Source organism: Crocodylus siamensis, chromosome 1 (assembly GCF_052110815.1).
Source record: "Crocodylus siamensis isolate JL-2025a chromosome 1, ASM5211081v1, whole genome shotgun sequence".
In the NCBI taxonomy this organism is placed as follows: Eukaryota; Metazoa; Chordata; order Crocodylia; family Crocodylidae; genus Crocodylus; species Crocodylus siamensis.
Genome location: NC_143395.1, coordinates 373,854,742 through 373,871,041, shown reverse-complemented (window position 1 = coordinate 373,871,041; position 16,300 = coordinate 373,854,742). Strand labels below are relative to the sequence as shown.

At 43.6% G+C, this 16,300-nt stretch overlaps 1 protein-coding gene and 1 long non-coding RNA gene across 4 annotated transcripts in view; one reads left to right on the top strand and one right to left on the bottom strand.

The window, feature by feature from the left end:
- LOC149875090 (uncharacterized) overlaps positions 1 to 1,554 on the top strand; it is a 32,061-nt gene extending 30,507 nt beyond the window's left edge. For both annotated transcript variants that reach the window (XR_016439164.1, XR_016439163.1), the window contains exon 3: positions 340 to 1,554. This is a non-coding gene — a long non-coding RNA (uncharacterized LOC149875090). The remainder of the gene's footprint in view (positions 1 to 339) is intronic.
- The window catches only part of DCLK1 (doublecortin like kinase 1), a 405,319-nt gene that overhangs the window by 233,891 nt on the left and 155,128 nt on the right, over positions 1 to 16,300 (bottom strand). The gene's annotated exons all lie outside the window — the stretch shown is intronic.

Here is a 16,300-nt window from a genome sequence, read left to right as displayed (position 1 = left end):
CTTTCTATTACCCTTCACATCTCTCCTCCTTTACATATGTCCTTAAGCAAAAAAAAATTGCAGCTTATTAATAAGTTAATTAAGAGGTCACCTTACAATTCATCATTCAGGAAGAGCTGTTGGCCTAAATTTATGCAGTGCCAGTGAATTAACTATTGTGCCACTGTGAATGCTATGGAGAGTATTAAACTAAATGCTATTTTAAAATAAAGAGTAAATAGTTCCATCTTCTCAACTAGCTGTCAGTATACTTTCAACTTATCCGGTGTGGATTTTTTATATTCTGTTTTACTGATCCCCTATTGATAACACGATAAAAATGTTTGCTCTGTCTATTAGGAATTGATTTTCTGCCTAGAATGCAAATATTTACTTCACTTCTTTTGTACGGGCCACCCAAAAGATGAATTCCTCAAGAACTGCACCATCAAACCCAGGCTATACCTAAGATATATAGATGATATCACATCATTTGGACCAATAACCTGCAATATCTGATTGCTTTCCATCACTGGACTCGATGATCTCCCAAGGTCCCTTCCAGCCCTAATGTCTATGTCTATGAAATCACAGATTCAATAATCATCACTCCTCCATCAGACTGTCTCTTGAATAACACCAATATACCATCTGTCCCTGGAACCTATATGGAATATCCTCAAACAACTGCAACCCATGCTAGAAGAAGACCCATTTTTAAAGAGATCTTTCCAGAACCATCCATCCTGGCCTTTAAAACAGACACCAAACCTCACCAACCTCATCACCAGAAGCAAATTTCCTATGGCCCAAAGCACACTGAATGGATTCAGACCATGCCAGGACAAGAAATGTAAAACCTGCCAACACATCTCCAGCACCCCCACAATAATTACACTCCACAACAGAACTATCACCATTCCTGGATCTTACACGTGCACCTTCAAATATGCAATACAGCTCATCCAGTGTATTAAATACCCTGATGGAAAATATGTAGGAGAAACCAAACAACAACTGCGTACCAGAACTAATGCACAGTGAAAAATCTATCAAAGACAAAAATACAAAATTACATCTGGGTGCACATTTCTCACAAGACAACCACTCTCTCTCCAATCTCTCAGTTCTAATCCTCATAGGGAATTTACAAAACACCTTTTACAGAAGAGTCTATAAATAACACTTCATCAATCTACTGGATAAAAAGAATCATGGACAAAATATAGACATTGGATTTATGGCACCTTAAAACCTGCTTGCCATTCAGTAACCCCAGGTAACCTCTCTACATTTTACCAGCTACATTCTACCATGGGTCAACTTCCCTGTTTTCCACCCTCCCCAACTACCTGTCTTGCACCTATTAGCTAACCATCACCTCTGATCTTCCCTGCCAAACATTTGCATTTTCACAGGCCCGCATTTTGCATAGTGGTTTAAGCTTCTATTCCACCCAGGGGAGTACATAAACACCAGCAGCTGCTCCCTATGCCTTACGAAGGGTGTTTGTGCCTGAAAGCTTGTAAAGAACAATTTTTCCAACTATTTAGTTGATCTAATAAAAGATACCACTTTTACCCAGAGAATCTTGCCTGTCTCTAAACCAATGTGGCTATAACCAACACCCCAGAATATTTACTTCACAGCAGTATCACCGTTCTTGATGCCATACTGTGTACACACACATACCAGATAAGCAAACTTGCTGGGTAGAGACACCCTGACCTAATCACACGTACGTTCTTATTTGCCCTGAACACTGAATATAGCTAATCTGCCCAAGCATTCAGGTCCCAAAATGCTGTAATCTCTCATTTACACACAAGGTGGAGCTGTGACTTAACAAAATGTGAATCTGATTTCTTGACTCCTTGAATGAACAATATTATACAAGAAGCAAGGTTTGTTTGGGAATCTTCTATTGGATTAACTGTATAGTTTGGGAGAAATGCTAGAAAAGCTTTTAGGCCCAAAATGCCCTACCTCAGGTTAAGATGGGCACTTGTGTCTGAAGGCTTTTTTAACATCTCTCCCACCTCTACAGTTGGTCCAATGAAAGATACCGCCAAAACCTTGCTTCTTATGTATTTCCTCCACCATTACAGTTACAACAACACTGCAACCCTTCTGCAGGTAAAACAGTGGCATTTGATTAACTCTGTTACAAATGAAAATAGTCACTCACAACAGTGAAAGAGGACAGTAAATTTGTAGAGCATTTATTTTACTTCACACTAAATATAGGTTAAATTATGTGATTAAAAAGCTGCAATATACACATAAAAATGCTATTAATATTGAATTTATCAGTGACGCTAACTCTCCAAATAATGGGAGCAGGAAAAAAATAAAAAGCATTTATTACCCAGAAAACTTCTTTAAAAAATCCCCCAAACCTAACAATCTGGAAGCATTTTAATGTCAAACAAAGTCTTCCTTTTTTATTCCTCCACCCTGGGGATCTTCTGCTTCATTATGAAAGAATTAAGAAGATTTTTTGACATTTCCCCCCCTCATTTGACACTCTCCTAAAGAAGTCCTGATCTCATCATCAGTATTCTTTTGTCTAGATGGGCCTAGGGAAAATTCTTTTGAAAACCAAATTGAGAATCACTTCACGTTTGAATTCAAACAACTAACATGAACTGTCCCAAGACTCTCAGCCACTGCTGAACTCCAAGTCCAATATCTTTTGGGAAAAAAACAGAATATAAGACATCTGCCATTTCCACCTCAGGGTACTGTTTTTTGTGATAACAGATTCATACCTTGTTCCCATCCATCGTCCCTCACTTTTTAGCTTCTTTTTCTCCCAACTCAGGCTCTCACTTGTCTCAATTCACTTCTCCCCACCTTTTCTTTCCCCTTAACTCTCAAAACCCCCATCTATTCCCCATCCCCTCAGGCTGAGCAAGGAAAATATTCTGCCCTTGAGAGGTTTGAGTATGTTGCTAGATTTTCTACCAGCCAGAACAAACAATACTGTCTTTCTGAAGCACCTTCTATCTCTATGGTAACGTGCGATGAGAGGCACTACAGGAAAATACAATAATGACCACGGCCAGTGGGTATTGATCTAAACATAAATGAATGAATGAACAGGCTTGAAGCAACATGAAAACATCTCCCTGAGGAAGGCAGTAGGATTACTGACATGCTAACAGTTAAGCATGTGCCTAAGTAATTTGTGGGATTACGGTAAGCATGCCCTGCACTTTGCAGACTTAAATCCATGTTGCATTTCACTACAGAACATAAAAGAATAATCAGCCACACCTGTGCAGATTTTAAGAGTAAAAATCTCCCATCAGGCGCTTGATTTGTCAGTGCAACTCATCTCATAGTCCATTTCGTTATAAAAGTAACACAAACAAACCAAATAAAGACAATGAAATAAACACAAAATGAATAAGTGCTTGGGCTCCCCCCCCAAAGTATCCCATTAAGAAGAGGATACTTCTCAGCACAGCTACTTCCATCTCTGTCCATGGTCTTGAACTCCCATAGGGAAGGTGTTTGTGATATCCCATCATTTTGCCTGGATTCCAGATTATCAATTTGGATGCAGTAATTGACTATGTTGCCTTGATCCTCTTTACTAATGACAAGTAAGTATCATCCCACCTGCTTGTGGGAACTCCCATCTTGGGTTTTTACATAACTCAGCAGCCTCTTTTCCTTATAAAACCACATTCTCTCCTCCAGTTGAACATACAACATTCCCAGAATGAGGCAACACTGGCTCAGAAAGTTTTTCTTCCTAAGCTTAAAATACTTAACCTCAAGCAATAAAACTGCTACCCTCCTCTTAGGTTTGATTTCCTACTATTCTGTATTAAAAAAGTAACTTTATATCACTACGTACAGACACTGGAACCTCCTCAATCACCTAGTAGAGGCAGTGCAGGGTGTCTTCTTCATCTTTTCCCCATTCTATTCCTCTAAATAGTTCCCCTTTCCCTTCTGCTTTCTTACACATCTCTCCTAAGGAGGCCATCAAAATCTGGCCGTATTCTCTCAGTTTAAGAAATATTAGTTTAGAAATAAGTCTTGTGCCACCCCCACTCCGAATATACATAAAAACATCATATACAAGAAAAATAAAGCTTAATTATTTCCATCCTCCCTTTCTTACATTAAGAATTTAAGTGTTAGGGTTCAGGTACTAAGAAAACCTGAAACAAATAGGAATTAATATAAGTGTATTAATATAAGTGAAGCCTGACTTCCTATGGAATGGCATATAAAAATAAAGGTTTCAGGCTTGCTGTTTGCACTGAGTTTTTCTTTTTTTTTCCCCATGAGAACACAGTGACCCACATAGGGGAAAAAAAAATAAGGAAACTCAGTCTGAAAAAGTGATACTGTGCCTTTTCCCCCTGCAATCTACTTATCCAAACTGACATACAAAAATTAGCCCAAGGAAGGCTGGAGAAAACTTAGACATTAGTATTTTCTCTCTCAAATTCACCTCATCTACTGAAAACCACAGTAAAAATAGAGTATGTTTTTAAATGGCTCAAAGAGTTGTAGGAAAACTGCTAGGCCACAAGGACTGGTCTTTTTCATTTTTCGCTGAACAAAACCCTCTCAGACTAAAGACTTGTATATTTCTGGAAAAGCTTGCCTTCAGTCCAAAGATAAAGGTGTGGGGTTTTTTGAAGTTCTATGGGTCATGTATATTAAAGCTGTTTTTCACACTGCAATAGACCTTAAATCACAAAAATGGGTTACTTCCTTGCTACATTCTTAAACTACAGCATCCTGATAAATAGATGTTTCCATGGAGATGACAAATGAATATTACCCATGTTGCAACGCTTCTGATTTCATCTTGAACCATTAGCTTTCAAACCACAGCTCATTCATTATTCATGTACAGCAAGGAAATGGCTGAAACCCAGAACATTAAAGCAGATTATAATATGTTTATGCAGTCTGGAAGAAAATGTGTTTGCCATAACTCATGAAGAAAAGGGGCTGGGAGAAAACCCTTCAGAGTTAAAACAACTATTTTAGAAGGTTTTTCTGAATCTCTACACAAATCTTCCCCTCCGTTACTGGTATATGTAGAGAAAAGTATAAGTAGGAACATAGATCCTTATAAATAGCTAAACAGAGACTTCTAGAAGAAAAAAAAAATTCAGCTGTCTTCTACACTGTTTTTCTTATAAAACACAGTAGTTGCTTTTGAGAAGGTTTAGCATCTGGGTGTGTTTTTGATTGATACACTAGAGTGAAAGCCAAGGAAAGTTTCTGTGCATTTAATATTTCGATATAAAATATTAAAATAATCTTTGTCTCACATTAGAAGATGCCAATCCTGATGTAGTATCTGGGAGGTGTTAGTTAAGGCTGTTGTACTTGGAAAATGTTTTCAAATTTCCAATATTTAAAAACTTTGCAAGTTTAAACAAAAAGAACCAAAGGCTCACAATATCTATCTGTCTATCCATGCTCATGAGATCTATTCCATTCCTCTGTCCAAAATAAGGATCTACCTTTCTTCTCTTCTTTCCAAGGATGCACAATCTTTTATTTTTAAATAAAGCCAAGGCCAACTTTAGTTCCAGGATTTTAAATTATATTAATATACAATATTAATGTAATCTGTCATCTGAAGATGGTTTTTCAATACTACAGCACTGGCCCAGAGGGAGAAAAAGAAAAATCAATGCATGCCTATGGCTGCAATTATCCACGTTTTGAAGCCATTCTTCCATGTCCTGCCCTCATGCATACAAAAAGCTACACCTTCCTAATGCTGATTCAAAGTTTTTGAAAGCTCAGCAGGATTTAGTGCAACCCCAAGGGATATCTACATGTCTTGTCTTGGCAGCTATTGGCAGTTACAGAAGTTAAATAATATTTTGCACGGTGAAGAAAGGCCAGTTTCTTCCCCTAAGTTACAGGAAAGAAGGAGTCGGTATCAAATGCTTAAAAGACACAGCAGGTACATTTTGTCCCATCACCCAAGTCACAGAAAGTCTGTTAGTTGGCATTACTTGTATCAGTATTCACACGCAATTTAATTAAGGTTGTTAAGTGATAATGGAAAGCAAAATGGGAGAAGTCACAATGGAAAGTCCCCCACACCTGGCCATGGCAGATGATGCCCAAATTCTCTTAAACCAAACGTAACAGTCTGTTAGTTCTTTTGCACTCTCCTGGGTAGAGAACATCAATTAGAATAAATCATTCCAAATTACATGTCTCATCATTTGAATTACCATCCATTAAGAACTGACCTGAGACTGCTGAATTCATTTCATTCAAACAGCAGGTTTAATGCTGGGATGAAAAGATGCTGCTGGGTAACGAGACAAGCGGAGGTTATTTGTTACATGAAAAAGGCCACTGGTATGCTATCCTTTTCTCACCCCAAGGAGAACTGATGGCACCTTGTATTCATACTACTCAATTCTGCCTTCCTTCTGCACTCACCAGGCTGCAAGCTCTGGCTACACTAACATTCTTCTCCACAAATCCTCTTTGCACCAAAGTAAGGCTTCATCTAGGTGGAATGAAGAGTAGGAGGGAACAAGTGGAGGATCAGGAGCTGGTCCTCAGTACTACATACATAGAAAAAGCATAGACAAATATTGAGATTTTCATTCCCAGGCTGCCAAAAATGGGTCAGCTCCCCTCTTTTAATGTCTGCTTGCAGAACAGAACACCCACTGATCAAACTCTGCTAGGGCCCTGTTCTGCAGCAAGAAAAGGGGCTGATCAATCTTTCCGCGTACTCTCTAGAAATTTGTTGTATTTCTATCCCAAATCCAAAACAAAAGCCTCCAGTGCAGGGAAATTAATAAGGAAAAGCAATGCAGCAGCTATTAAGGTTTGGAGTGAAGCACTTGGGCTACAAGTTATGATAAAACTGGTCTCATTTCTCAGAACTAGATCTCCTGGTTCGCCAGGAAATCTGAAGATACATTTTTCTACTTTTCGAATTCTCTTCATTTGCCCCCGAGTGTAGTCCTACAGTAAGTCACCCAGCATTAAGAAAGAGGTAATTGTCTAAGTTACTCTGAAATCAGTCAGAAGGCAGAAGCAGGATGCATCTTAGAGACTAATTGATTCAGAGAGATATGCATAAAGCTAAGTACAGACAGTCAAAAATCCCAAGGCTGAATCAATTTAGTCTTCACAGGTTAGTTTCTAAACTACGTAGACTGAATCAATAAGCAAGTGAACAGACATTCACTTTTGATTCCAGAAATGTAGCTACATGCCTGAAATGGTCCAGGCCAGAAGCCAGCGGATGCTAGATAACACCTCCCTGCTCTGCCAGAGCAGACAGCTTGGGCCAAGGCTAGCCTGCCTACCCTGTGTGGGAGGGTTTGTGGGGGAGGTGCAAAGCATCCTGGAAGGCTACGGGACTGTGAGTTAATTTAAATCTGGAGATCTGGGAGAGAAGTTCAATAAACCAATTTCACCTAGTTAGTTCAGTCTCATATAACATCCATCCAGGATTATTTTAACCAGTTTTGACCATTTTAAAATCAGTTTACGTGCACTGAACTTCTCTTGCGTTAGATTTGACCTGGTTTCCAATCACTTATACCAGCTTATGTGCAATTTCAGTCCCCAGGCCTAGCCCACCTTACACTACCCATCATTAAGAGAAAAGCAACTTTCGTGGGACACAAAAAACAGCAGGGATAAGTAGGGGAAGCGGGCACGCAAAGCTGTGAAAGGTTTTGTGGTGGTATGTTCAAGATTCCAGAATTTAAGAGACCAGTGGTTTCCAAACTTTTTTGGGCAAATGGATCACCGACATTCAACATTTCCTACAGCCCATCATGCACCATCATCAAGCTTTCATCTGAAAAGAGGTGTCATCCACAAACAATATTCTTGCCTTAGACCACAGTCTGGAAGCCACTGACCTAGGTAATTAGTTGATGGAATGATAGAGGGTCTCTTATTATCTCTCTATGAAAAGCAAACAAGCAAGATAAAAAAAGTCTAGGTACTGAACATATAACTCAAAAATAAGCCCACAAAACATTCACATTTTCAGGCATACCATTACCAAGAGTGCTGTGAAGAAAAAAAAGAAAAAAAGAAAAGGACTACCACAAATTTCAATCTTTTGCTATGCATTATTGGAGGACTCTGAGGCTGCATCCAGACATGCAGGCATATGTGGTCTGTGGTACCGCAAGTCTCTTTGCAGTGACAAAAACTGCAAAAGTTGCACCTCAACCAGTGGTCGGCACTGCTAACTTGTAGGACCAGGCCAAAATTTGCTACCGGGATTTCCTGGTAGCAACGCCCCCCCCCGCAAAAACCAACAAAACAAAACAAAAAAACCTGGCAAAAAGTGGCAAACCAAGCCAAAGTGGCAGGCACCAGGACAAACACAGAGATGGCAGAACAGGAAGCCCAGGACTGCCTGCTCTCCTGTTTTCATGTGCTGTGGAGCCCCCAGGCTGAGGCAACCTGAGCCCCAGCCAGCTGCTTCCTGGCTGGCTGGGGCACTGGGTATCTCAAGACAGGGGAGCAGGCAGCCAAGGGGAGCAGTCTGATGTGCTTCCCAGTCTTGAGGCACTGTGCATATCAGCCAGCTGCTCTGTGTCCGGTTGGGGTGCAGTGTCTCAGTGCAGGGGCTTTGCAGTGGAGCCCCCACGCCAAGGCACATGGAGACAGGGGAGAAGCCAGCACAAGGCTACTTGCTTCCCTGTCTTGAGGCATACTATGCCCCAGTCAGCCAAGGAGCAGCTGGCTAGGGCACAGGGTGCCTCAGCACAGGGGCTTCGCAGTGAGTAGAGATGGGGGAGCAGGGCTGGAGCACTAAGGCACTTGGCTAGGGAACAGGATGCCTCAGTGCAGGGAATAGCTAACCCCCTGTGCTCAGCCAGCAACCTCACTGCAGCACATGAAGCGGCAGGACAAGGTGTCCGGCTGGAAAGCACACGAGTAAGGGTGTCCACTGCAGCACAATGTAGCAGCATAATTTTGTGCCACTACTATTTGTGGTGCTACAAAGGCACATCCCTGCTCATGTGGATTCAGCCTGGTAGTACATAGTTTTGTTCTGGAGTAATTATTGTTTAAGTTCCCATTTACTTCTTCTTTCTGCTTCCTCACATGTTGCTATAAACCTGTTATTTCCTGTTACAGTTTAAACTGTGGCACCCTTAACATCCTGCAGTCAGAGGGAGGAAGAGAAAGAGGCATCTGTACAGGTGACATGACAGGTAGTTTGGATCCCTTAACATTACTTCAGCTCTACAACCTCAGCTGACTTAACCTGCTTCTGTTGGTTCAGAGCAAGTCTGGCTGTCTGGCAGCCTTGTCAAATCAGATCTCCTAGTACACAATCTACCTGACCCTTTGACGCATGCATCCTTTAACTCTGTTTAATGGCCAGCAGCAGAGATTTGAAAAGAACTGTTTTAAAACAGTACCTACTTAAAAATGCAATAACTTTTAGATTTCTATTTGGCTGATTTCATCCAGGATGGCAACACTCTTGAACCCAAGACTGACAGCGTTAAAAAAATGAGTCTTAACTACATCAAGTAATGTTCAAAGTACCTTAGCTAGTAGGGGTGTGCGAAATGGGCAGTATTAGCCTCTGATTCAGCCCGATTCAGGGCACAGTGATTCGATTTGCTGATTTGGATCACTGTCCCAATGCAATTCAGCCGAATCTGAATCAGAGAATCAGCAATTCAGCCATAGACACAGCTTTATATATTTTTTCTATAAACCTTGAGGTACCAGGCACAGCTCATGAACACTGATGATGGGGCAGATGGAACACCCCCAGGAGCGCGCAGTGAACCTAGAAGTGGACTGGAAATACTTCCGGTCCACTTCCGGGTCCACCGCCAAACATGAGGGGGAATCTCCCTGAGGGCCCCTGGCTTGGCGATTGGCCATGGGGGGACCGGTGCCCCCCCAGAGGCAGGAGGCACCAATCGCTGAGCCGGGGAGATCCCCCTCACTCTCTGCGGTGGACCAGAAGTGGACTGGAAGTTCCTCTGATCCACTTCTGGCTCTGCCACCAAGTGCGTGGGGGACCCCCCCCACCATGCTCTCATGGGACGCTCCACCTGCCCCAGCATTTCAGAATTCACTAGCCATGCCTCGTACCTCAAGGTACATAGAAAAAACATATAAAACTGTATCTATGGACAAATCATCAAATCTCTCCAAATCAAATTGGAGGCTTCCGATTCACTTTGGAGAGATTAATAGGTCTCCTGATTTGATATGGATTCAGGGATTCAGCTGCCAAATCGGGGCGAATCTCCTCCAAAACAAATCAGCAACTGAAGCTTTGCACAGCCCTATTAGCTAGTACTAATGAACATACATGAACTAGCTGCTGGAAGGAAACAGACTCATCTAGTTGCATTTAATATGCAGGCCTCAGGCTGAGCTGCCTTGGGTTCTATTCCTAGCTCTTCCATTAACTTTCTATATGACCCCCAAAATGTAAGCAGCATGTCACATTTTGTGCACTAGTGAAATGGAAATAAATAAATAATCACATTCAGCATTGCCATAAAGCCAAAACAACAATTGCAAAGCGCCCGGAGTCCCTCAGGTGGCAAGCGTTAAATTGACGGGATGATTTTGGAGTGGGGGGAGGGGGAGGGAATGAGAATCACCACTTTTTCTTCGCCTGAGGGAAAAAAGATAGCCGTCAACTTTAGATCTCTAATATGATACTTACATTCGGTCCTTATAAACTATCTGGACTATACACAGTCAGGTGGGGGGTCAAAGAAATAACACATAATCCTGCAAAATATTTAGGTTAACAACGTGCTTTCTATAAAATTAAGGTCAATTAGGGACAAGGGTAACATGGTTCATCTTTAAAATGTAGTGTTGTGCAATATTTGAATATTACCACAGAAAAAAGTATTGCAACTATGAGACAACAGCTTTTAGATGTGGGACAGAGAATGGAAGCAGCAACTACAGCAGAAACATTCAGAGCAAAACATTTTTCTCTTCCAGAATCAGCCAAGTGTGGTTGACAGCACTCAGCAAGTCTCAGGGGAATGTGACTTAGCAAGACAGACATGACAGTAAAGGTCAAACGGGTCACAGAGGCAGACAGACTTCTTGCCAGAGTCTAATACCGAGCTGAGCTTTGCAGCACTGTCACAATTAGGGACCTCTGCAAACAAAGTTTATAGCCTGCTCAGAGGGATGGGAGAGCAGCATTTGGCTATCTACTGAAGCAGATAAAACAACTGAGTCAAAACAAGGAAATGGAGTAAAATATTGAAGCAGAGAGCCTGCTGATTTATAAATCTGCACTGCAGAAGCCCTTCCCTTAGCATTCCCATCTAGTGTGTATAGGACTAGGGATAGACATTACATATAAACTGGTTTAAATGATCAGAAACTGGTTTAAACCTGTAACAGAACAGATGTTCAGTGCACATAAACCAGTTTGAAAATGGCTGAAACTGGTTTGAGATAAATCTGGTTGAATGCAGTATCAGACTTAATTGATGTGGGTCAAACCAGTTTATGCAATGTCTGTCCCAGAGCCCTTCCTGGTTTAAGTTAAATCAGACTCCCACAGCTTGCTCTCAGGGCTAGGTGGAGCTCTCTGTTCCACAGCAGAGCTGGCCCCTCCCCTCTGCTCCCTGGCTGGAGCTAGCCTGGCTTCCCCCTGCTCCCCCCCACCCCACCCCATTCCCTGCTAAGTGTCATGGAAAAACTTTGAGTATATGCTGCCAGCACAGAAGAGGTTAAACTGACATGCGCGGTTTGAAGCTGTGAGTGGAAATTTCCAAGGCTCACCCAGTCCTTGCCCCCTGGGTGACCTGCGGAGCTGTCAATCATTGTTGACCTACTTTCCTCACAGACACATGCTCAGACTGTGTCAGCTCCTGACTGAGAGCATGCTCAGTCAGAACCTGACATGAGGTAATCGGACTAGAAATTTCTCTGCGGAGAGCACGTTGATTGGCTACCAAATTGATATAAAAGTTCTGTGAGCCCCTCCCTCGGGGGGAGATCGCGTGGACTAGAGACAGAGGAGGCTGCTGCTGGGACTGTTCTCTGAGTCAGGCTTCAGGGCCTATTGATCTCCTCCTTCGACTCTGTTGATACTTGCTTTTATACTCACCTGGCTTCTGACTTACCCTTGAACGAACTAACGGCTTACGATTTTGGATCACCCTGTGGACTTTGTTTAACCCGGCTCCGGACCATTGACCTCGGCTTCCTTTTTTGACTACGACCGGCTCAACCCTCTAACCTGACACCTTTGTGGCTTCATCTTCTGGCTACCGACCTCGGCTTTTCGTATTCGACCACCCGATTTGTCCATTGCTGTGGACTGGCGTCACGCGACTCGTTACCTACTCGTTACAGTTGTTTTATGTTATATCCATTAATGAGCTGTTGACCAGCCCTGGGACTAGGTCTTCGGACTGAATCTCGTGGGCCAACAGACCCCTTTGTTGTCTGTGCGTTATTACTGTAACTGAAGAAAGCAACTGTGTGCCTCCGCTTCAAAGCGTGAGTAAAATAAACCACCTTTGTTAAACCACTACGCCTGGGTACTTCTCAGACTCCAAAGCCGCTAATCCCACCTGTCCGTGCCAATAGCCACCACCCGGCCAATCCACCGTGACCACGACCCCGAGCTTGGCTTGCCAGCTCTGCCAGGTTCATCGCGACACTAAGCAGGGATTCCCTGCCCCCTCTGCCTTACACAGTCACCTCTCGGCATTACCTAGCAGAGCACATGCTGGCTACAGTCCTTGCTGTGGCAGATGGGACAAAGGCAGAATCAACTGGTAGTTGGTAATGTCCCTCTGTTGTTTTCTTAATGGGGATGATAAACACTATGTTATTAATTCCCTACTGAGCTGGTCAGAAGGGTTGGGGGCCCTCCCTAATCAGAGCATCCTTCTGGGGCCTGACCAGGCCCCTCCTCCGCTCAGCATTGTGGAAGGGAAGGGAGGGCTGCATTAGCGCCCACCAGCTTCTAACCTGAGGCACTGCAGGCATGCACCTGCATTTCTGGGATGTCTGTTCAATTACTAGCCTGCAAAGATTCAGGCTCAGGTGTTTTGAATATCTGCCATTAGCCTAGGAGGACAAAGCACAATTTCCCCTTCTCTGCTAAATGCAAGTAGAGAGGGCTCTGTCCTAAGACTTTTCTTACACTTGATCTGAGGCTGCTTTCTCAAAATGGCTCTCCTTCAGCTAATGAGGAAAAAGATTCAGCAGAGTGGGAAATCTGAACTGGGAATAGCTAGCGGAGAAGCTGGTGACTGACTGGGCAGTTTCTAAGCCTTCCAATTGTCTTGCCAAGAAACTGTAGCTACAGCAGGACCCCTGTAATCATCACCTGGATGGGGAAAGAGGTACTTCACATAGGTATACCCTTTAATTTGGCAACCTCTTCAGCAACACTATTAAGACCTCTTCTCTTGATTCCTCCCTCCCCTTCTCAGGGGTGCTCAACATGCTAACTATCCGTCTCAGGATTAAGTTTTATTCTGTAGTTTATATTCAGCCACCTCTCACCACAAAAGAAAGAAAAGAATGTTGCTTTGCCAGTGTTAAAGAATTCTTACCACTGTTCTGTTGAGAATCTCTAGGGCAGTGTTTCCCAAACTTCTGACACCCAGGGCACACTTTTTATGATTAAACTTGGCAGCACTCTTCACTCTTGCACCCCAAAAGGTGTGTGCCTACATACATAGACAAGACTTTTGGCCCAATAGGTCAAATAAGCAACACCAGGTTGAACCATGGACTTGATCCCCCCCTTTTTTTTTTTGCTCCAGGAACAGACATTGAAAAAGCTGGAGCCTGAATTGATTCAATCTTTACAGGTTAGCCTAACTTACCCACATTGAACTGATTTGCAACTGCACTGATATTTCCTCTGGACATGTACATGCCTGCAGTTGCTCAGGCCAGGTGCCAGGGGGTGCTACAGCAGGTCTCAGCTGCAGGAAAACTGTGCTGGGGGGTGTCACCAGCCCAGGCAGTAGTCTTGGCTGAACTGGCCAGAGAAGGATTTAATTCCCTCCTCCCTGTCCTACTGGCAGGGATCCAAGCTGAGTTTGCCAGGTGCTCCTTGCTACTGAAGTGGTACGAGCAGGCACAGCCAGATGCTGGCCAGCATGGACCCTGAGGCAGAGGAGGAAGCGGGGGGGTGTTATTCCCAGAGGACCGCAGCCAGATGTGTCTGGTGGAGGCGCCTTATATTGCCACCTGCCCAAAGCAGGGAAAGAGTGGCAGCAGCAGCAGTTGGGGCAGGCAGACCTGGCTGTAGTTCCCCAGGGGCAGTGGGGGAAAATAACTCCCCTCCCTGCCCCCTCTGCCTTTGGATCATGCCAGCCAGCATCTGGCCATGCCCATCTACTGCTGCAGCAGCGAGGGGGAAGCACCCAGCAGACCAAGCTTGGTGGGACAGGAAGCGGGGAGTTAAACCCCTCTCTGGCCAGTTCAGCCAAGACTACTGCCAGAGCTGGCCATGCCCCCAGCACTGGAGCAGCCAGCATGGAGAAGTGTAGGTCCATGTTTGTGGGACAAGGGAAGGAGGGTCTCTTGTGGGGCCAGCGTCTGACCAGACCTGTACCCCTGCCTGTTTCTGCTCCAGCTGGGAATCAGACAGGCAGGGCCAGCCCTTCTCTGCTGGAGTAAACAGCCCAGCCCTTCTCTGCTGGAGTAAACTCTGCTTTAACTTAAACCGGGAAAGGGTCTGGGACAGACATTGCATAAACCTGTTTGAGCTTACTCAGTTAAGTCTGATACTACATTCAACAAGGTTTATCTCAAACTGGTTTGGGCCATTTTGAAACTGGTTTATATGTACCAAATGTCTATTCTGTTACAGGTTTACACCAGTTTCTGATCACTTAAACTGGTTTATGTGTAATGTCTGTCCCTAGCCTTAGGGTTGGAAGGGACCTGAGGATGTCATCTAGTCCAACCCCTTACTCAAAGCAGGACCACACCCAACTAGATTATCCCAGCCAAAGCTTTGTCTAGCTAGGTTTTGAAAACCTCCAAGGATGGAGCTTCCACCATCTCCCAGTCCACCCATCTTGCCAGTCTCAAAATTGGCACTCATTCATGTTTAGAAATGTAACAGAATATGGTGGCAAGACTCCTGGAACATCATTCCGTCCCCACTGGACATCTTCCTCCCCCAGAGTTCTATGGTAACCACTCAGGGCATGATTCATCCCCACAGAGTTACTAAGCATGCTCCAGATAGCAATTTAAATAGTACTGGTAATAATTTCAAAAAACAAAAAACATCTCTGTAACAATGCAACAGCTCCTGATTGCCACCAGATCCTGCAGTAGCACAAAGAACCAGCACTGACAACTGTCTTCCCTGTGATCTATAAATGTGTACATTCTAAGTCTTTAATTACACAACCATATTGCACTTTTTTCAGAGGATCCCTGCTCCATTCAGTGCACTAGATGGACCTGGTCTAGAGATGAATCAGAAAGCTGGTCTCCTACCCAATTTGTTACAGAACTCAGAAACCATGTTGTGGTCTTATAGTTATGTCAGTTGAATACTAGGCCTATGTGAATAGGGAACTATTCAATTTGGATTCAGCCAATTCAGATACCAGAGATTCAATTCAGAGAACCAGATCATTTTTCTGATTCAATTTGGCCAAATCACTTTGGAAGATTCGGAGCCGATTCTGAGATGATTCTGAGATTTGGTCACAGAGTATAATGGGGAATCAATGAAACATCTTTACCTTTGTTATCTTTTGGCTGATTTGGATGAAGCTTGCACAGATGGTAGCCCACACTTAGAGCATGAAGTGTGCCAAGTTTCAAGATGATAGGTGCAGGAGTTTCTGAGAACTGAACCTCAAACTGCTGACAAGCAAAACTCATGACATAGATGACACTGTGTGTGTATTAAAGTGCAGCGGGATGAAAACTGCAGGGAAGGTAGCCCTTGCTGAGGCCATGAAGCCTGCCAGCTGTCAAGGGAGAGGTGCAGGGGGTTCTGGGAAACTGCACCTCTGCACATTTACCTGTGCTGCTACCTCCTCCTACTCCCACTCCCCATCCCAGCCTTTCCCTCACCCCCTGATGCCTCCATTTCCATTTTCACTGAGTGGCGTTTTTTGCCTGCATTGCATGCCAGGCCAGCCTCTGGCTTCTTTACTACTCCTTCCATCCAGGACCAGGAGACACCAACTACACGCACTTTCTTAGGGTTTTTCAACCCAAAAGCTTCCTAAGATATATTTTTCTATTTTGGTTTTTTTCATATTAAACATATAAAGATAAAGACACAAGATAAGCCATCACATACCATGAGTAGTGTATA